The following is a 23201-nucleotide window of genomic DNA, read 5'->3' as shown; positions in this document are numbered from 1 at the left end:
CCAATTGTTGTGGTGTAACCCTTGTAGGTTGTGGAAGGCTAGGAGAAACAACACTTCCATCTTTATAGTTGTGAGGGGTATGCTTCCTGGTTTCCATAATTTTTCTTTCCAATATGTCACAAATCCATTTTACTCTTTCCAATTTTTGTGGAGTTTCTCTAAAGAAGGCGCTGCTCTTTGTATCCTCATAATGTGTTATCATTTCCTCTGTGAAAATTGACCACGTAACAAGTTGTTTACGAGAACAAAGCCCTTCATACCATAAAAATTGATCTGGTTCTAAATATGAAGATGAAATGCATACCTTTTGTAACAGTGGTACACCATGTAGATCAAAATATTGCTCCATCTGAAGTATCCAATTTACCGGATCCTTGCCATCAAACTTCCTCATCTTACGTTTTCTTGATTTTAGGAGCTCGATCTTGAAACGACTGTAACTCTGTACTTTTGGATCTTTAAGTTCTAAAATTGCGACCTGTGGTAGCCCTCTTTGTTCTCTTTCTAATGCCACCAGTCTGATCCAAATTGGATTCTCCAAGAAAGAGTTATGCACAATCTCCCAAGATGACCTAATTATAGACCTTTCTAGAAGAGATAACTTGTATGAAGTGCCACATGTCACTGTTTCAACCTTTGGCTCTAAAATATATCCACAAGAAACTATAGTCTGTCCTCTTTCTGTACCTTCTTACGAAATTTCAATCTGATCCCCAGAGAGAAAGTTATGACTATTTTTCCCAGGTCACCTGTTTGGAATGTAATTCAGGAGTCTGAAAAAAGACCAACTTCCTCAGATCATATCTCCGCAAATATAGAGCTAAAAGCTCTGAAATTCAGATATGAGGTTCAGCGCAATTTCTTCTCAAATGGGTTTTTTTTGCAACTTCTGAAACGTCGCAGAAAAAACGTTATAGCGAAAATGCCACGATGACCTATTTGGAGCAGCGAAACCCTAGAATCCAAAGCTCTGATACCAAATGTTATGAAACCAGCTCAAGAAAAGATAGAAAAGATAGATCAACGCCTTAGAATTCAACCTCTTCGAGGGGGAAACCTCCTTTACATTACATAAATGAACAATTCTTGGATGATACAAATGAAAAGACCTCCTTTCTATATATAGGAGTCCAAGGGGTCATAACATAATCAGAGCCGACATAACAATAATAATGTAAGGGCACAATAATAACAATAGTGGGCTTTTATGGGGCACAATAGTAACAATATGGGCACTACATGGGTACATCAATATAATAAGTAGGTTGTACTAATAACAATAAGGGGTTACACTAGTAGTATAGGGGCCTAACAACCTCTGTAGCAGCAACATACTATGCTTCTATTGTTGAAAGTGTAACAACACTTTGGATTTTTGAAACCCAACTGACAATTGTTCCACCTACAGTAAATACATATCCTATAGTGCTCCTCCTGTTATCTTTGTCATCTGCCATATCTGCATCAACATATCCCTGTAGAGAAATGTTTGAACCACCAAAGTGTAATGCTTGAATTGTGGTACCTTTCAAATATCTAAGAATCCATTTCACTGCCATCCAATGTTCTTTTCCTGGATTGTTCATGTACCTGCTTACAACTCCCACTGCATGTGCAATATCAGGCCTTGTGCAGACCATTGCATACATTAAGCTTCAAACATTTGATGCATATGGAACTTTAGACATATAATCCATGTCTTCTTGGGTCTTTGGGCACATTTCCTTACTAAGTTTAAAATGGCTAGCAAAAGGTGTACTGATCGGTTTTGTATTGTGCATATTAAATCTTTTCAACACCTTTTGTATGTACTCATTTTGAGACAATGTTAATTTTTGATTTTTTCTGTCTCTAGTTATTCTCATACCAAGGATTTGTTTTGCAGCTCCCAAATCCTTCATTGCAAATGAATTTGCCAATTTTCTTTTGAGCACATTTATTTCCTGCATGTTAGACCCTGCAACAAGCATGTCATTCACATGCAATAACAATATAATATAGCTACCATCATTTTTCTTTTTTAGATAAACACAATGATCAGAGTGACATCTAGTATAACCTTGTTTAGACATAAACTTGTCAAATTTTAGATACCACTACCTTGGAGCCTGTTTTAATCCATACAAGCTCTTCTTCAACATGTACACTAGTTTCTCCTTCCCTTTTACCTCATATCCTTGTGGTTTCTGCATATATATCTCTTCCTCCAAATCCCCATGGAGAAAGGCTATCTTTACATCTAATTGCTCAAGATGCAAATCTTCAGCTGCTACTAGACTTAGAATAGTTCTGATTGAAGTCATTTTAACAACAAGAGAAAATATTTCATCAAAATCAATACCTTTCTTCTGTACAAAACCCTTCACCACAAGTCTAGCTTTGTACCTCTGTTTTCATCCATCTTCTTCCTTCAGCGTATAAACCCATTTATTCTGCAATGTAGTTTTACTTGTAGGAAACTTGACTAAGTCCCAAGTCTGGTTATGCATTAAGGAGTCCATCTCTTCTTCCATGGCTAGCTCCCACTTCTTCCTGCTTTCAACTTGCATTGCTTCTTCATAACATTCGGGTTCACCAGAATCAGTCAACAATAAACAATATAATGAAGGAGAGTATCGTTCAGGGAGTCTACTTATCCTGGTAGATATTCTAACATCACTTTCAGGTGTTTGGGGTGCCAGTTGTTGTTGTGGTGGTTGTTGTTGTTGTGGTTGTTGATTATTATTGTTTTCAGGCACCTTTACTTTTTCAGTGATTTCATCAAGAACTGTGTATTCCTTGTTTTCGTTTTCTTGTTTCTTTTCCTACAACTGATTCTTATACAAGACCTTTTCATTGAATATTACATCTCTGCTCCCAATGATTTTGTGATTTTCATAATCATATAAGCAATAACCAAAATCATTAACACCATATCCAGTAAAGGTACATTTATTTGATTTTGCCTCAAGCTTTGTTCTATTTTCTTTATTAATATGGACAAAGACCTCACAACCAAAAGGCTTTAAAAATGAGCAGTTTACCTTTTACCTGTCCATGCTTCCTCTGGAACACCACCATCCAAGGAACTTGAAGGCCCTCTGTTTATTAGATAAAAAATAGTATATACAGCATTTGTCCAAAATTGTAAAGGCAATCCTTCATGCAATCTCATGCACCTTGCACGCTCCATGATTGTTCTGTTTATCCTTTCTGACACACCATTTTCTTGTGGTGTTCCTAGAACTGTCTTCTCTCTATGGATTCCATGCTCTGAATAGTACCTATCAAACTCATTGCTGCAATATTCACCTACATTTTCTAATCTAAGACACTTCAATTTCTTTCTTGTCTCAATCTCAACCAAAGCTTTCCATTTCTTGAAAGTATAAAATACATCAGATTTATTCTTAATACAATAAATCCAAGTTTTTCTAGTTGCATCATCAATAAAAGTAACATAATAATGAGAGCCACCAAGAGATGATACCCGAGCAGGTCTCCATACATCTGTATGTGCAAGCTCTAATTTTTTGCTCTTCTTTTCTTTCCCAACTCTGAGAAATCTGACTCTCTTCTATTTTCCATAAATGCAATTCTCACAGAAGTCCAAATCAACATTCTTCAAACCCGGAAACAAATTCCTTGAGTGAAGGATCTTCATCCCCTTCTCACTCATGTGTCCGAGCCTATGATGCCATAATGCTACATCTTCTCCTTTAAAAGTTAAAGCATTAACAGAGTTAGAAATACCATTGCATAAATACAATGTACCAACCTTTTCGCCTTTTGCTATTACCAAGGCTCCTTTGGCGACCTTCCAAGCTTTATCTGTGAAAGTTGTCACACAACATTCACCACCTAACTGCCCTATTGAAATCAGATTTTTCTTCAGATTTGGAACATGCCTTACCTCCTTTAGTAGCCATTGGTTTCCATTCTGCTGTTTTACAAGAACCTTACCCATTCCAACAATTTTACAGGGTTTATCATCACCCAAATGAACTTGTCCAAAATCTCCTTGAACATAGTCATGAAAGTATTTCTTATCAGGTGTGGCATGGAATAAGGCCCCTGAATCTATCACCCAGGAATCAGTAATAGTTTCGAAAAAAAGAATCAAATCATCTTGTAACACCTCACCTGTCACATTTTCTTCATGATTTTTTCTTGTTGTGCATCTCCTTATTTTCCCTTTCGAGATCTACAATCCTTCTTTAGGTGTCTTTTCTTTCCACATTTCCAGTAGACTATCCCCAATCTAGACTTGGATCTGCCTTTCCTTGATTTACTATGATATCCTAAGCTCTTTCCTCTTTCCATTTTCTTCCCCTAGACTCTACACTCAAAGCATTACCCGATGTCTCACCGGAGCTTTTCTGTTGCATCTCCTCGCTAAGGATAGCACCGACAACATCATCAAACTTTAAAGTACTAGATCTAGAAATAGAGTTACTAATGGCCATTACTAAACCATTCCAACTTTTTGGGAATGAGCACAAGAATAACAGAGCTCTAACTTCATCATCAAAGTTTACCCTGGTGGGCTCCAGTATTGTAGCAATAATGCTACAACTCCTGGAACTCCCTTCTTTAATTTTATCAACCCGGCAGTTCGTAACAAACTTGGAAGCGACGGTGCTGTATGCACAAGTACTAGCTCTTGCCGCAACTGTCACTTGGTCAGCTGGCACAAGTCCACTAGGAGCTTAAGCCAACTTCTATGAGCTCTTAGAAGAAGCTTTTTAATTGATGGATGAAAGCTAACTCGAAGGAAGCTAATCTAATTGCAAAAAGAAACTGAAAGCCAAAAAGAAACGCAAACCCTAGCAAACCCTAATTCTACCAGCTAGTCCTATTGACGTAAAGGAGAGCATGCAAACTACTAAAAGAGATGCCATTACTTCTATGAAGGTAAAATACATGTGTCTAGACTACCTCTATCTGAAGAAAACATCTTTTTGTATTTTTGTTTAAGTTGTTGGAATTATCATGCATGTGCTTCTAACTATTTTTGACTGTGCAGAGGTGGATCAAGGAGGAGAAATGCTTGGGAAAGGTTGGGAAGGTTCAGAGAGGGTCTAAGGGGTCCCTAACACCCTTCCAGAGAGTCTCACAAATTTTGGCTGCCAAGAAACCGTGTTTATGAGCTTATACAGGAAATCTGCAGGGGTTCTACAGGATGTTCAGGATTTCTACAGGATGTTCTGTAATTCTTCTACAAGATGTTTCGAAATGGGATTTTGGAGCATGGATGGAGGGAAAAAGATGGAGGAATGAGTATGGAGGTGAAATAGGGGTGTGAAGAGGTCTAGGACTTGGTGGATGAGGCTAAGGAGCGATTGGATTTGTTCAAGGATGGAGGAAGCGATGATGCACAAGAATGTAGGAATTAGGGCAAGGTGGGGAAAGTATGGCAAATGAAGGGTACAAATCATGGACTAAGGGTTGGAGCAGATTATCTGATGGATTATGGGTAGATAGAGAAGGATAATAGGTGCTCTGCAAGTTATTTTTTGAATTTAACAAATGAAGACTTGGAAAATCAAGAACCTAATTAGCTTAACCTAATCTGACCTAGCTAATAGCAAAAGAAATGGAACAGAAGTTTATGTGCACAAAATCAGATGAACTAACTATGCAACTAAGCAATCATAACCCTAAGCATGCAGTCAAAACTGATATCAAGTTTGATAACTAAGAATCCAACACTAATACTTGCATGGTGAAGCAAAACAGCGTTTTTGTGGGCAGCAAGGTCACCTTTGTCCCAACTCACGATCCCACTGAGGGAGAGGTAAGATAAGAGGTGCTTGAGACCCTTTTTCCAAGGATCCTTTATGTTATTAATCTATCCAAATCAATATGAACATGAAAATCTACTTTAATCATCAAAAGCAACCTAAATAACACAACAAGTTTTAAATCTAAATGGCAGATTTTACTCTAAGAATGCAGCAAAGACACATGAAAGTAAACAAAAGAGGTATTGGGCGCTTGAGATGGGCCCAACCCCAAGAGCTACAGCCTCCTAAGAGAGATTTAGAGCTGGTGCAAAGCTGGATTCATCTTTATTGATCAAGAAATGAAGAGTTACATCAAAACTGTCCACAAGGGGAACTTGAAAATGAGCTGACAGCAAAACTAATCTATTGCCTAAAAATCGAACTACAAAATGACTACAACAAGACTATGAAATGACTAACTACTAGCTACAGAAGTGACTAACCACTAGCTAACCAAAATGAGGCCCTAAGCCTTCTTATTTATACAAATTGAGGACCCCAACAGTCCTCCTAAACTTTAGGGACTCGGCTGCCCAAGACTTGTAGTTAACAACAGTCCTACTTGACTTGCTTGGCTGCCCTTGTGCTGATTGATTTGGTGGCCCTTGAACTCCGAGCTTATGGTGGAGAATTCGAGGTAAGGGCCCATAAATGAAGGGAATACCTTCCTAAAAATTCTCTCCACGAATTTGGCTGCCAAGTGCTCATTTCAACCATTGACTTTGTCTCCAAATTGACCAAAAAGGCTACACAAAGCACACATTAGACTTGTTGGCATAATGACTAACCCAATTCACTCTATTAGCATAAATATAATCAAAAACATGCAATAAACTAATGAGAATGGTGGATTAAGTCGAATTAGGAGGTTGAATGAGCCCAAATAATTATCCATTTTTGGGGCTCATCATCACCCCCCTACTGAAAGTCTTGCTCATCCTCTGAGCAACCAATCTATCTCCTCATCTTTGATGGCCCTGGTGGCCTCCCTGTCATGCCAAGCTTCTGAAGTGATTTCCTCTTCTCTGTCATGAAACCATGCTTCTTTGCTTCTTCCCACTACTTGCTCCTTTTCCTAAAGAATTCTCAGCTTTGGTATGATTGTGCAAGTATATTCAATTTGATGGCAGCAATGGTGGCGAAAGGAGATGAAACCAGTGGAGGATGGAAGAAAAGAGTGGTTGCATGTCTCCTCAACAGTCTTCAAGCTTCAAATCCCTCTCCATAATTGATTCTAGCCTACCCAAAGGCTTCTACAGGATGTTTCTGGTAAAAATACAGAACTTCCTGTAGAAAGTCCTGTAGCTGAGTTCTGGCTTCCTGTAGAAACAGACAGCACCACTGTATCCTGCTTGGTTGTGGGTGATTTTCCTTTCAGCTTGCCTGTGGCTACCTTAGAGGTGCCCTCACTGACGTGGACTTTTTCAGTCCTTTCCATTCTACTCTGTAGTCTTTTCTCCCTGGGTGTTAGTGTGGTTTTGTCCCCCTCTGTTTTGGCAGCTTGGTTTAATGCCAATGTTCCAATCACTGATGTTGTTGGATACATCTGCAGGGTTGTGCTTTCTGGGCTTGTCACCAACTTGTCATCATTTGCCTTGCCCCATAGTACAATATACAGTCCTGTTATTACTAGAATAGCTCCCAGCAGACTTCCCAGATAATATTTCACATGAAGGATTAGCTGTTCCAACACTGCAACAATTATGGTTGAAGTTGGATTGAACATTGCAGCAAAGACAGGTCCCTTCAGACGGATACAGTAAGTCTTTAAAAAGAAGGCAAATGCAAAGCATAATACTCCCTGCATATTATGGGCCAATATGATCAATGACGATGTTAAGAATTCTGCACATTATTAAAACGAAGATGCGGTGCTCACAGAGTATATGATGCTGAGAAGTTGAATGTCCCACTTTAGCCTCCAAGCAGAGGCCTTTGGCTCAAAAATTAAAGCCACCACAGTGCACTGTAGAGTTCCTTGCAGCATCGTGAGAGCTGTTAATGAAATTTCTGCTGGATATTTCTTAACAACTGGAGCCTGAAAGGTAAGCCATCCAGACAAAAATAAACAGCCGATAAACAGCATCAGTGCTCCAAGCAGCCATGTGTTATGAAGAACCCTATTGAGCCTAATGAGAACAGGCCCTTGTAGAAGGTCATAATCATTACACCACCCACACATATAATGGTTCCTACATCTTTTGCTTGGCCATATTTACTCCTGATATCAACTTTCTCCAGTCTGAAAGCTGTGGCCATCCCAAATGTGACAACAGGAACCAGGTTTGACATTGCAGAAGCAAATGTAGCGGAGGTGTAATCTAGGCCAGCAAAGTAGAAATTCTGAAATAGAGTGGTCTTACCCAGCCAGTGCAAGCACAAAGATCTGCCAGAAGATGGCACAGGTCTTTGCAGGGCGTTGGTTTCTTTCAAAAAAAAAACAAAAGGAGAAATAACTACTGTAGCAACAGCCAGGGTGTAAGCTACGAAAACAAAATGACTCGTTCCTTCATCCAGAGCAATTCTGGTAATGATATTCATGCCAGCCAAGCAGACTTGAACTGCAATCTCAGCTAAGAATTTTGCAAATGCAAATTAATCAGCGAATGGTGAGAGCATTTCAAGGATGAGTTCGATTGGCTGTTTATGGAGGCTTCAACTGATGGAGGGTGAGCTGGCTAAGTGCACGTTGGCCCCATGCAAACCATTGGTCCCCACTGTAGTGTAATTATGAACTGTAGTTCTCTACCTGTATTCACTTCCATCAATTACATTGGATTTTAAACAACCACCACTACCTGTTTTCAAATTTCTTCTTGAGATGGCTGAGCACACATGTTGATTTCCCCCACCGAGCGTTGTTCGAACTGGACGAGGGTGGCCAGTTAGCTGGCCACCGATTTTTTTAATCCCAACCATCTCATTGCTCATGCTGTTTACGAGTTACATTCATGCAAATAGAGGAACGAGTTTAGTCACGTACCTGCAAGTCGTGTGTGGTTGTTGTGAAGTGCTGAGATCCTTCATTTGCTGCATGCATTTGTTTTTGTGATTGCATGTGGCTTGGCTGCTGATTTTTTGGTTGTTTTTTTCTTGTGCAGGTGTCCTCTGGCCAGATCTAAGCTCCAGGCATTTGTTTCCACGTTCAAATCTGCACGTTCAAGCTGCTGTTGCTGAATTTTCACAAGATCAGAACTTGTTTTCGCCATTGCTCCAAAACGGTAAACCGGATCAGTCTGAAACTTGCTGAGCACGTTCCTATCATCATTATGCATCTCCCATAGTAAAATCGTGATCAATGGATGCACAGATTTCGAGAAAATTAGAAAATGGCTGAAGATTTCAGAGATCAATTTCTCGGAAATCGTGCATCGGAATTCGCTGAAACTGCTTCGGTAGGTTACCATCACTCATATGCATATCCCCATGAAACAGGTTTTGAAACGGATGCACGGATATGGAGAAAATGCAAAAATGGCTGATGGTGATGGAGGCTGATTTCTTGGAAACCGTGCACCGGAATTGGCTGAAACTGCTCGAGCATGTTGCCATCATCCCTATACAACTCTCTGTAAAACGGTTTTTCAAATGGATGCATGGTTTTCAAGTTATGGCAAAAACAAATTTTGTTCTATGTATTTTCTCTTCAAAGCATTTTGCAAGTTTTTGCATGGAAAGAAAAACTGAGCTTGGGTTGTGATGCAGGTATGGAAATGATGGAGGAGGAGTTTGAAGATTGCAGGAGGACTTCTGAACCCTTGAGGAAGCTACCATGTTCGCCAAACCACCTTTTTGAAATCCATTTCTAGCTTCCTACAATTTCTACAGGAACTTCCTGTAGAAGCACAATGAAGAAGCACAAGGAGGTGGAAAAGATGATGGAAAAGGGTGAGGAATGGGAACATGGATGCTCGCAGGCATAACCAATGGATTCCAAGCTTTAGATCCCCTTCCAAAATTGAACTTGGCTCGCTTGAAGGTTCTACAGGATGTTTCCTGTAGAAATATAGAACCTCCTCTAGAAAGCACAAAAACTCCTTTGTCTTTGTTTTGAGTGATCCTCCTGACCTGCAATGTCATTGCTGCAACCTGAAATTATTCAATGGGAATTAGATTTCTTTTTCTTTTTCTTTTTCTCTTTTTTTTGAAAAACAACTAGGGCGCCTCATGGAGGTTTTCACCCTAATTGCCTGCCCTGGGCGCCTCCAAGGGAGGTTTTCACCCAGAGATCTTATTCTCTTTTCTCTTTTTTCCCAACCCATTGACCGCCTCATGGAGGTTTTCAATCAATGAGCTAATTTAAGGCGCCTCCGAGGAGGTTTTCAGCTTAGATTTTTATTTTTTCTTCTTATTTTCATTTTTTCTTTTTTCTTTTTTTTTCTACCCTACCCTACTTGAAAAACAAAATCATTTTCAAGTGTAAGAATACTTCCAATGGAGCCATGTGCACATCAAGATGAGAGACAAGATGATGTGGAGGCTTGAAATGCATGCTTGGACAGCTATCAGGATTTCAGAGACCAAATGATCTGACTTTGAAGGGATCAAACATAGCTGAGGAAGAGAGTACCGCTGCAACTTAGTGACCGTCTGAAACCATATCTCAATATAGCTCTGATATCCTTGGTTCTTTTGCTGATCTGGGTCATGTTTCATGTCACTTTCTACTATGACTTCCTCATCTTCCTATTTTTGCTGATCTTTCTCTTGAATACATGGAAGATTTGATGGTAACCATGAGGGAACTCTCTCGATCTCTGATTTTGATGCCTTCTCTTCCTCAAGTGCGGCCCATGGTTCCCTGATCTTTTCTTTTGAATCTTCTTCTGTTGGATGTGGTCCTTCAATGCTTGCAATATAGTCTCTTTTTTGCAATACTCTTCCTGAGCTATGGTGAAGATCATTGAGCTCAAGAGGAGTTGTTTGGACATGTTGTGCCTCAGCTTTGCAATTACGTTGAGCTATTCCAATGTACGGGTTTGGAAATGGTGGTATGGGTAGCTGAGTGGGGGTGTATAGTTGAGATGGATGTGGATGGGGTTGTGGTTGGGCAGGCATTTGGGGTTGCCTTGGTGGAGGAGGAGGTGATGGTTGCGGTTGAGCAGGTGGTGGAGGAAAAGAAGTGGGAGGAGTGTTGTACTGGGGCCTCCACCCCTGATGAGGTGCATTCCACTGAGGTTGTGGCTGAGCATAAGAGTGAAACAAATGAGCAGCTGGTTGGGCATAATATGGATCTATGAAGGAACAAGGAGGAGGTGTGAACCAGGAAGGATGAGCAGGGGGACCCCAAGAAGGCATGAAAGTGGCTTGATAGGGGTCATAATAGGTCTCGGATGTCCCTTGCAGTTCCTGCTGGTAAGATCTAGGTTCATGTGGCCTCCTTTGGTTCATATAATAGAGTGATTCAGTGGCTCCTTTGGCTCTCTGATATGCAGCTTTGATTCTGGGTAAGGAAGGGCACTGATCTGTAGGATGGTATTCTTCACAGATGAAACACACTTCTAGGGAGTGCATTGGACATTCATTCCTAGGATGATTTCTAGTGCACCTGGGACAAAAGATGACCAAAGCCCTCTTGGCTTCCTCTTGCTTCTTTTGGATCCACAAGGTATCCAATTGCATGGCAAGAAACTGCCTCATATCACTCTTGAAATCTTCCAGCTGATTTACAAATTCGTGTTGGGACAAGGTACTGCTCCCAACATTCCTGCTTGTAGCCATTTGCTCCAGAGGAATGTTTTCTTCTTCTTCTCCCCTAGAGGTTCTTTAAATATGTCTTTTTGGCCACTTAGGGGTTCTTCTCTCACAGCCATCGAAGAAGAAATAAGGTTGGCTGTGTGAAGCAGTGGGGGTGTTGTCCAATCATTTGTCTAACTTATCTCTACTCCTACAAGGCATGAAAAGAAATCTTTTTGGTTGATTTTTGTATTTTTCTTCTTGTACGTGCAAAACTAAAATAGATTGAACTGCAACTAACTATCTTGCTGAAATGAAAATGCGGAATTGAAATGAAAGCAGGAAAGGACTAATCTATTTTGCTCAAATGAAATTGCAAGAATGAAATGCTAGGCTACGCTTGCGGAATTGAATTGCTAATCTACGTTTGCAGAAATGAAATTGTGGAATTGAAATGCTAATCTATGAAAGCGGGAAATGCTAATCTACTTTTGCATAAACGAAATTGCATAATGGAAATGAAATAAACTACTTAGCAGAAGATTGTAGTGGAAAATAGAAGAAAAGCGGCAATCACCAATACTCTGACGCTTCCCCGGCAACGGCGCCAAAAATATGGTGGGCTCCAGTATTGTAGCAATAATGCTACAACTCCTGGAACTCCCTTCTTTAATTTTATCAACCCGGCAGTTCGTAACAAACTTGGAAGCGACGGTGCTATATGCACAAGTACTAGCTCTTGCCGCAGCTATCACTTGGTCAGCTGGCACAAGTCCACTAGGAGCTTAAGCCAACTTCTATGAGCTCTTAGAAGAAGCTTTTTAATTGATGGATGAAAGCTAACTCGAAGGAAGCTAATCTAATTGCAAAAAGAAACTTAAAGCCAAAAAGAAACGCAAACCCTAGCAAACCCTAATTCTACCAGCTAGTCCTACTGACGCAAAGGAGAGCATGCAAACTACTAAAAGAGATGCCATTACTTCTATGAAGGTAAAATACATGTGTCTAGACTACCTCTATCTAAAGAAAACATCTTTTTGTATTTTTTTTTAAGTTGTTGGAATTATCATGCATGTGATTCTAACTATTTTTTACTGTGCAGAGGTGGATCAAGGAGGAGAAATGCTTGGGAAAGGTTGGGAAGGTTCAGAGAGGGTCTAAGGGGTCCCTAACACTCTTCCAGAGAGTCTCACAAAGTTTGGCTGCCAAGAAACCGTGTTTATGAGCTTCTACAGGAAGTCTGCAGGGGTTCTACAGGATGTTCAGGATTTCTACAGGATGTTTCGTAATTCTTCTACAAGATGTTTCGAAATGGGATTTTGGAGCATGGATGGAGGGAAAAAGATGGAGGAATGAGTATGGAGCTGAAATAGGGGTGTGAAGAGGTCTAGGACTTGGTGTATGAGGCTAAGGAGCGATTGGATTTGTTCAAGGATGGAGGAAGCGATGATGCACAAGAATGTAGGAATTAGGGCAAGGTGGGGAAAGTATGGCAAATGAAGGGTACGAATCATGGACTAAGGGTTGGAGCAGATTATTTGATGGATTATGGGTAGATAGAGAAGGATAACAGGTGCTCTGCAAGTTATTTTTCGAATTTAACAAATGAAGACTTGGAAAATCAAGAACCTAATTACCTTTGACCTAATCTGACCTAGCTAATAGCAAAAGAAATGGAACATAAGTTTATGTGCACAAAATCAGATGAACTAACTATGCAACTAAGCAATCATAACCCTAAGCATGCAGTCAAAACTGATATCAAGTTTGACAACTAAGAATCCAACACTAATACTTGCATGGTGAAGCAAAACAACGTTTTTGTGGGCAGCAAGGTCACCTTTGTCCCAACTCACGATCCCACTGAGGGAGAGGTAAGATCAGAGGTGCTTGAGCCCCTTTTTCCAAGGATCCTTTATGTTATTAATCTATCCAAATCAATCTGAACATGAAAATCTACTTTAATCATCAAAAGCAACCTAAATAACACAACAAGTTTTAAATCTAAATAGCAGATTTTACTCTAAGAATGCAGCAAAGACACATGAAAGTAAACAAAGTAGGTACTGGGCACTTGAGATGGGCCCAACCCCAAGAGCTACAGCCTCCTAAGAGAGATTTAGAGCTGGTGCAAAACTGGATTCATCTTTATTGATCAAGAAATGAAGAGTTACATCAAAACTATCCACAAGGGGAACTTGAAAATGAGCTGACAGCAAAACTAATCTATTGCCTAAAAATCGAACTACAAAATGACTACAACAAGACTATGAAATGACTAACTGCCAGCTACAAAAGTGACTAGCCACTAGCTAACCAAAATGAGGCCCTAAGCCTTCTTATTTATACAAAATTGAGGACCCCAACAGTCCTCCTAAACTTTAGGGACTCGGCTGCCCAAGACTTGTAGTTAACAACAGTCCTACTTGACTTGCTTGGCTGCCCTTGTGCTGATTGATTTGCTGGCCCTTGAACTCCGAGATGATGGTGGAGAATTCGAGGTAAGGGCCCATAAATGAAGGGAATACCTTCCTAAAAATTCTCTCCACGAATTTGGCTGCCAAGTGCTCATTTCAACCATTGACTTTGTCTCCAAATTGACCAAAAAGGCTACACAAAGCACACATTAGACTTGTTGGCATAATGACTAACCCAATTCACTCTATTAGCATAAATATAATCAAAAACATGCAATAAACTAATGAGAATGGTGGATTAAGTCAAATTAGGAGGTTGAATGAGCCCAAATAATTATCCATTTTTGGGGCTCATCATACCCCTACAGAACTTAACTGACTTGTAACAATATTAAAATCATTTAAATGGTCTGCAACAGATCCACCTTCCGACATCTTCATATTAAATAAACGCTTCATAAGAAATACCTTATTTGAGGCTGAGAGTTTTTCATATAGTTTCGCCAACGCCTTAATCAAACCCTCTGTTGTTGTTTCCTTCGAAATTTTGAAGGTGAGCGATGCTGTGAGGCACAACTGTACTATTCTAAGTGCCTTTCTATCGAGAAGGTTCCATTTTTCATCTGTCATACCCATCGGCATCTTTGTTTTTCCCCCCAATGGTAGGTACAGATCTTTCTGATACAAATAATCTTCCATCTGCATCTTCCATAGCGAGAAGTTTTGGCCGTTAAATTTCTCGACCCTAAACTTACCATCTTCCACCATTGCGAGTTTATCATCCAAATAGACCTTCGGCTCTGATACCAATTGTTAGAAAATTATATATTACGGAGAAACGGAACACATAAAATATTGCAGAAATATAAACATAGAAAATGCATAAAACAAGAGAGACACAGATATACATGGTTCACCCAGTTTGGGCTACATCCACAGAGAAACAACCAGTCCTTCCTTTTATATTATCCAGCAAACTGAAGAGATACAACCTACAGCAGATCTGTTGTAATACCCTCTTCACTCTCAATCTCCTCTCTCTTTCTCACTCAGAACACAAATCTACATAGACACAATACAATTCCTTCATATATAGTGAGGGGTTTCCTTCTAGGGAAAAAAAACCTAAATTAAACATAACTTCTACTGTCAGATCTCCGCCTAATGAACGGCCCAGATTGACTAGAAATTACTATACTTTTACAAGGCAATTTTACATCTATTCTTAGCTTCAAGGGCGCTGCCCCCGAAACCCCCTGCCAAGGGGGGGCTCCCTAAAATTCGCAGCCGCCCCCCCAGGCCCCCCCTGCAGCGAATATTTTATGGGCAGCAACTGAGGGGTTGCCTTCTAGGGCAAAAAACCCTAAATTAAACATAACTTCTACCGTCAGATCTCCGTCTAATGAACGGCCTAGATTGACTAGGAATTATTATACTTTTACAAGGAAATTTTACATCTATTCTTAGCTTCAAGGGCGCTGCCCCCAAAACCCCCCACCGGGGGGGGGCTCCCTAAAGGTCGTAGCTGCCCCCCCAGACCCCCCTGTAGCGAATATTTTACGGGCGTCGTTGCCGCCCCATTTCGAACAGGGGTCCAATGCGGCGATACCTTTGAATACATAAGATAATCAGGCTTCACACCCAACAATTCACACGCCGTTTGAAAGGACTAACATATGCAAGGGGGTAAAAATGGCCGAGGCTGCCAAGGCTAAATTCCAGGAGAAGTGACTCACACCATCGGCATGGCTGATATACGGTGTGGATGATGGATCCATTTGAAAGGCACAAAAGACAACGAATGAGATGATGCAATCTACCTAACTCCATGGTAGAAATAAAGACACACAAATCAAAGGGATGTGCTATGAGAAAAATTTCTTGAGGTAGAGCACATTGGGAGAATTAGGAAGGAAATGGCCTTCAAAATCCTTTGAAGAAATTCCCCCTTGCTTAAGTGCAGGATTAAGTAAGGGTAGACATAGCTTCCATGGTGTCCTTATGAGGGTGGGAGAAGGTGTATGGGAGGAAGACTAACTACATGATGTAGTGACATTACCTCGTGCATAAACCTAAGAAAGAAGGTTCACGTACGCATCATTTGGAATGGTAGATGACGAGCTAGTAGATGGAGGATATACAGATGTTGAGACCTGGGATTCTATCGAAAGAGGTTCGATAGAAGTGTGCACAGAAACCTCAGAAAGATTTTCCTGCGAGGAACTCAAGGATGATAACAGGTAAAGGATGTGGCCTGTGGTGTCCGTCATCTCAACATAGGGGGGAGGGATCACAATAGTGGGGCCAGAGTCTTCCTGTTCTGGTTGACTAGTGGTACCAGAATCCATAGGTAAAGGAGTAGATGATCCACTATGAGTGGCCTCATATTCGCAAATCAGCCCAAGGAAATCGTTTTTCAACGAGATGAGGGCAACTATGGGAATAGTGACCATGATGATCACGTAGGGCACAAGGGTGGTTTTTGCGCAACATTTTGAGTTTCTTAGTTGGGACCAGTAAGTTAACATGGACATCTGGGATATTTGACTCAGGGAACGCTTCATGAACCAAAGGTTTAAGTTGAGGAAGCTCAAGACAATTATTGGTGGCGTCCCCAACAACTTTACACAAAGCGCACAGAGGTGACAGATTTGGGGCCTTAGGGGCTGGAGGAGCTTGGGGAGCCTTGTCTTTTGATTCTTTCCTTTTAGCTTTTCCCCCTTGGCTAGATGCTTTCGCAACCAGAGCTGGTTCCTGTTGAGGTTGTGATGGAACTTAAGAAATGGTAGGGGTCATGGGGACCGGCTGTACCGGGGTCAAAGCATCATAAGATCTTGGTTGACTAGGTGAAATGTTCGCAGGGGGATCGATGTACCATACTGGGATCCCCATAGTCATGCTAGGAAGGACCAGCAAAGGCATGACAGGGATAGGAAAAACTTCCGGAGGAGGGAATAAGAAAGGATTCTGCCCTGCAGGGTGATTTCTGGGAGGAATAGTTCCTAGATGGTTGAGACCAGGAGGAACAGTTTCTCGTGGAAACATAGGAGAGGAACCCACAAACGGAGGAGGTTCTGGGGGGCTAGGTCCATAGGGCTCAGCTGGAAGAGCAACACTAGGGCGTTGAGGAGCTGGTTGTTGATCAAGTGTATCAGACTACTTAAGGGCAACTCGTCATGCTTGTAACATGCAAACACCCATAGAGTTAGGATCTGAGATGGGAGGGGGAGGACCATGGAAAGCACCTAATAATGAGGAATCTTTGTATACTCCAGGTGAAACACTGGTGGGAGGAGTAAGAGACTGTTTTTCATAAATTTACGAGATAATGGACTTGAGGGAGGTCACGGATGCTGTTAAATCAAGTTATAACATTATTATTTGATTAAACATAAATCATCAACTCGAGCAAGTAAGCTTGTGAGATGCATGCAAAGTATATGTAGGCCTAATAATGTAAGTGGTGATTAATCTAATTAACCAGTCATACAAAACCAATGACTCTTTCCTACATCAATCACTTAGCAGCAAAGACGATAGAGTGGATCGAACTTCCCTCTACAGCTCTTAAGATTGCTGATGATGATTAGGAAAAGATATAAAAATCACTTACATCAAATTAAGAAATTCAATCAACATGAGAAATCAAATCTTCATTACTTGAATCCCACACATAAACAAAAACTAATTCATTTCATCCAGTGTTACTGATATATTAGAAAGAGTACATTAGTTGTAAAAATGAATTATTACTACATAACAGAAATAAAATGCATGAAAACTAAACTATGGGAGTTGTGAGCAAAGGGGGCCCTCCCTTACTCACAACCCCTTCAAATTAGACGAGCTTTCTCACTGCAATGGACAGAACATATATCTTTATGTTAATCTAAAAATACAGCCGAGTATAATCTGATAAAAAGTTAGTGCTGAAACCAACCCAACACTCTAACAAACCCCTATCATTGAAACTAGGACAAAATTTATACATTGACAAAGCCCATATATGGCTTGAAATAAAGGAGACTACTAATCTAAGCCTTAGGCTAACAGATCTGTTATAATTTATCATTTTTAGCCATACTGGGTCTAATCCATGACTGAAAGCATGGATTAGACGAAAACTCATTACATGGCTGTAGTTGTTCCTCCAAAAGGCCAACGAGATAAGACTTCTAAATCTAGGTGATGTTGTTTGCATATCTGAGAAGGCCAATAGCATAGCACCCATATGTGATATATTCCTTGCAAAACCCATGTTCCCATTGGACTAGATATCCATGGAATATGGCTAACCATCGATGTTGCTGTAGGAAATCTGCACGGTTACAGGAAATCCATGACTATAGTAAATCTGGAGTGTATGTAGGAAATAAGATGGCACATTTGTTCTGCAAGAATCATGGGTTTGTTTCTGAATCAAAGAAAATCTACACAGGAACTCGAGATTAGTTGGCATGGTAATAAAATAATGAACAACTAGCTAAGGAATACTCAAAGTTAAGGTAAAAGACACTTTTTAATATTAATTTTCATACCTTCAGCCTATGACACCCTTTTGGAAAAAACACAAGTATTATAACCGAGATATGCATAGTAGGGGTTAAATATAGTCAAAATGTGAGAGGGAAAGTATAGAAAAAGGTGTCAAAATTGGGAAAAACCAAGCCCCAACATCTCTCCCACACCCCTAAGTCCTTGCATGCCCCTTAAGCAAGAAAAACTGTTGCATCTCCCCAAAAGGAAAAAAGGAAAATAATTCCTTATCCTAAGTTGCATCTACTGTAGCTAACTGATCTGCTACCTCCACCAACTGGTTCAACTGGTTACCACTCGGTTCTGTAGGAATTTGACCCTTGTACATTTCGTTCTTTTTTTCAGATGAACAATATTAGCCTGCTTCTTTTTCATAATTCAATCCATTTTCTAGATCCACTCTTCATATTGCTTCTAGATACGCATGTTGTTCCCCTTTGGGGTGTTGTTTTCCTTTCTCAAATCTCTCTCCGAAATCGTGAGCTCTCTGATGATTTCTTCCAATTCCTACAAAGACCATCTCTTCTTAGGGGTTACTTCCCCTCCTTGATGTCCTTGGAGATATTTAAAGGACCTGAGGTCCTCCTCTGCTTGTTGTTCCTCTTCTGTGTTATTCCCACTTCCATGCAGTGGGGAGTCCTGAACGGACATCGCTTCCTCACCAATAAACTCAGCTGACTCAATCTTCTCTTTATCTTTGGGTGGGTCGTGGTCTTTCTCTTTCTTCTTATCCGGTGTCTTGAGCAATACTTTTGCATCCACGGTATCTTTTATTGCTGGCCGAACAGCCTGGCTTCTGGTAAATCATTTTTCCGAAGTGGAAGTACCATTCTTCGACTTGGGCTTTTGGCCCAAAATCTCCCCTGTCACCACCACCTCCTCATCTTTTTCTGCTTCCTTCGTCTGTATCCTGAGGGTATGATGCTTCTTATTCTTCTTCTTTTTCTTCGAGTTTCTTCTCAGTGGGCTTTGAAGATCTGAGGTCATCCTTCTTTTCCTTCTTTACCAGTGGCTTCTGAGTCTATGACTTTTTCTTTGCTTTTTCTACTCGTTTTTCTGCTGTAGACTCTGAAGGGTCATAGTTTTTCTCCTCTTATTTCCCTTTTATTTGTAGCCCATGTGTCCGCGGATTTTTCTTTGGTTTATCTACTGGTGCTTCCTCTATATAATTTGAGGAATCATAATTCTCATTCTCTGCAAAATAGTTTTTGGCCAAGAACTCCTCCAATGTCTGCTTTTTATCTTTCAAAACCTCCACCAAGATTATTTTCACCAACTCATGGTGGTAGAGGTTTTCCTTTAAGTTGACCCCCCTTTCCTTGGCAGTTGTCGACATCTTCATCAACGACATCCTCAAGTAATAGGGAAACGTTAATGACTTGTCATGGAAATGGGCGAGGAGCTAAACATGAAAGAGGAATGCAAGCCCGAAGTAACCTTCACACGTGATTTATTTCTACAGGAAAAATAACAAGTTCTGGTACTTACTCTTCAATAAATCCTACGATATTCCCTTAGTCCAGTCAGGATTCGAATGCTCTTTTCCGAGGAAGGGTGTGCATAAATTCTTGTTGAAACATTGGTTCTTGAACCAACATTCTCCCAATTGGGAAATATCGCATTCTCGTGCTACCAAACCCTCGGTCAACCTGAATTGAACATCCCCAACTTGAGCCTTATCACCATTCAAGTTCACGGAAAAATATTTTGTCACCTTGGAGTTGTGGCCACTGAATCACTGGAAAAATGGCAGCCACCTTACTCTTTCCAATCTTGCCTTGTTGCAGGGGTCAACCTCTAGCAATTCAGGCCCTTGTGGCTCAAAGCAGACAGGGGCATGTAGTTTCGACATGGTGAAAGACTGGTGGATAGGGCGTATGCAATTCTTTGGAAACATTGGCTTAAACTTGTAACAAACTCGCACAACAAGGGAGGGCTTATTATAGAAGGTGATCACAAACCACGAGAATTTCAAAAGACGGGTCGTGATCATGATTGTCATCATGATCTGACCTGCAGGAAGATATGGGGAGTACGTATAATGGTCATGTCGAAAACATGGTGATCATGCGAGGAGATGGACTCATAATATATCGAATTACTGTTGCATTTTCTGCAAGGGCGACCATAGCCAAAAAACCATACAAATAATTAAAAATAAAAGTGTTAATTACCCTTTACCTCAAGTGTCTCGTCGTTAGCTATACTTTACGTTATACCTTCCAATGGTCTCGTACTTCGAATGATGTGTGCATTTCCTTGAGATGATAACCCACCTAATAATTAAATCAAATATATGATTTTACAATTCATGACCTCAACTAGTATTAAAAATATGTCAGTACTTTTAAATAATTTTAAATTAATGCTTTGTCTATGCTTTTTCTTTTGTGTTTTAGGAAACCAGGGTGCCACTACAAGAAATGGAACCGGGACTGCTAGACCTTTTCTATAGGAAATGGAACCACACTGTTGAATCTTCCAGAAAATCAAGCCACGACTTTCGAAACTTCTGCAAGAATTCAGACCATGACTTGTGGAGCTTCTGTAGGAAATCAGACCATGACTTGTGGAGCTTCTGTAGGAAATCGGACCATGACTTGCGGAGCTTCTGCAGGAAATTGAACCACCAACTAACACTTCTCCCTCGCTTGTGTATAGTCCACTGCACATGAATAAAAGGTGTTAATGTCGAATGTGCAATGAGCTCATTGGATTACCAGCCATTGAGGTCAACTGTTAACCAATGCGAGGCCCTTCACCTTTAATGAGAGCAAGGACCAAGGTACCCTGTTGCATCCCATTGGGTGTTAATTAATGTGTTGATGTTGAACCCCACTGTAGGATCCAGCAGTCAGGGAGCCATAGTGATTCCCCATTGCTGCTAGCGAGATAGCCTGTCATTGGGGCATAAAAGCTTCAAGGCATCATAAGGCTCCGATCTTGCACCCAGATAACTTGCTGATGTCGATGGGCCAAGATTGTTGGAAGGAGGGCCTTAAGAAATCCCACATCATTCCAACACGAGAAATCCAGATTTATCTAAAAACAAACTTTTATTAAGAGGATCTACTGACCTATAATTTTAATGAGCCTAGGGTAGTCCATGCTCACCAGATTTCATTTTTAGAGAGTCTGAAATACTTGGAAAAGAAGACTCCAGGGGGGTTCCTTTTCTGTAATTAGTCCATTGGGCCCAGAAAAAGGGATAAACCTATACCCAATAGATATTCCTCTCATATTTTACCGATCATGAGGAGGAACAAAGTGAGCTCATTGTGTTAGTAGGAAATCAAGAAGATATAGTGGAAGGAATGATCCCTTATCTCACCATCTCCAACTCTCTTTTCTTCACAATTTCTTCCACAAATTACTCCTTGGATTGGGGTTTCTAATATAACTTGAGTTTGTGCCCATTCACCAAGAAGGTAACATTCCCATCATCAATGGTTTTAACCTGAACAGATCCATTATCAAAGACTTTCTCAATTTCATAGGGGCCCAGCCAATGTGTGTTAAATTTTCCTTTAAAGTTCTTAAATTTAGAATCATACAACAATGCCCAGTCTCCCTCTTTGAACTTCTTATTTTTAATGTATCTGTCATGCCATTTAGCCCATTGTTGTTGAATCAAGTCAGTATGTTGAAAAGCATCCTGCCTAATTTCATCCAACTCATTGAGCTGCAGGATTCTTTGTTGTTAAGCTTCATCAAGGTTTATTCCCAAATCTGTTGCCATTTTAAAAGTTTTGATCTGAAATTCAATGGGCAATAAAAATTTCTTTCCATACACCAATTCATACAGAGAAAATCTAGTGGTATTTCTCCATGTAATCCGGTAGGCCCACAATGCTTCAAGAAGTCGATCAGACCAATCCTTCTTATGTAATTGCACTGTCTTGGTAAGGATTGTCTCCAACACTTTATTTGTTGATTGCACCTGCCCATTAGCCTGTGGATGATAAGGGGTGGGCTTCCAGTGAGTAATATGATATTTTTGTACAATTCCATGCATAAGCTTTGATACAAACTGAGTACCTTGATTAGTCGCTATTTCTCTAGGTACGCCAAATCTTACAAAAATATCAAAAAAAAATCTACCATTGTTTTCTCTGTTGCTCTAGACAATTCTCTTTCCTCCACCCACTTCGTAACATAATCAGTACAAACTAAAATATACCTTTGGACATAGGGTTGATGGCACCTACAAAATCAAGAGCCCACCTCTCAAAAGGTTCTATAAGAACCTGTGGCTACTATTATCACTCTGATAATTCCTTTGAAGTAATAAGAAGGAAAAACCAAAGGTAACCACAATCCGCTTTTTGAGATCAGGACGTAGCCTTCCTGATGCTTAGAGAGGGCTCTCTCTTTAAAATTTAACTTTGTTTTAGTTAAAATGTTTTTAGGCTAGCTATGATTGTTCAAGGGGTTTTGATTTGTATTTGAGATTGGGTGGTGGGATCTGCTTAGATAGATGGATAAATTCATGTGTTTTAGAGCATTGGGCTATGGAGTCAACTAATACGGAAGCAAAACTAGATTAACTCACTAAAGGGGATGTTCCAGGGGAAAGATAGTAGAGTGTGTTTCAAATGTTTGAGAGATAGGGGTGAAAGGGTTTCACTCGGGGTGAGAAAGCAGTTAAGGGTTCTCAGAAAACGGATAATCAATGAGGAAGGAAGGGGTAATCGAAATCAAATCACAGTTAAGAATCCTTTAACCTGGATTATTCATGAAATCAATCTAAACCAAAGAGAAATTAAGAATTCTTTAATTTAAATATCAGAAGAAAACATTCAAATGC

The 23201-nt window shown here is 40.3% G+C and overlaps 1 pseudogene; it reads right to left on the bottom strand.

Annotated features, from left to right (window-relative positions):
• Positions 1–23201, bottom strand: part of LOC149152493 (WAT1-related protein At2g39510-like) — a 114750-nt pseudogene that overhangs the window by 18096 nt on the left and 73453 nt on the right.

This window comes from Pinus tabuliformis, chromosome 9 (genome assembly GCF_031772625.1).
Source record: "Pinus tabuliformis cultivar Carrire ecotype Pingquan chromosome 9, CPIR1, whole genome shotgun sequence".
NCBI lineage: Eukaryota > Viridiplantae > Streptophyta > Pinopsida > Pinales > Pinaceae > Pinus > Pinus tabuliformis.
Note: the sequence above shows the minus strand (reverse complement) of the source record. Positions and strands in the feature narration are given on the sequence as shown.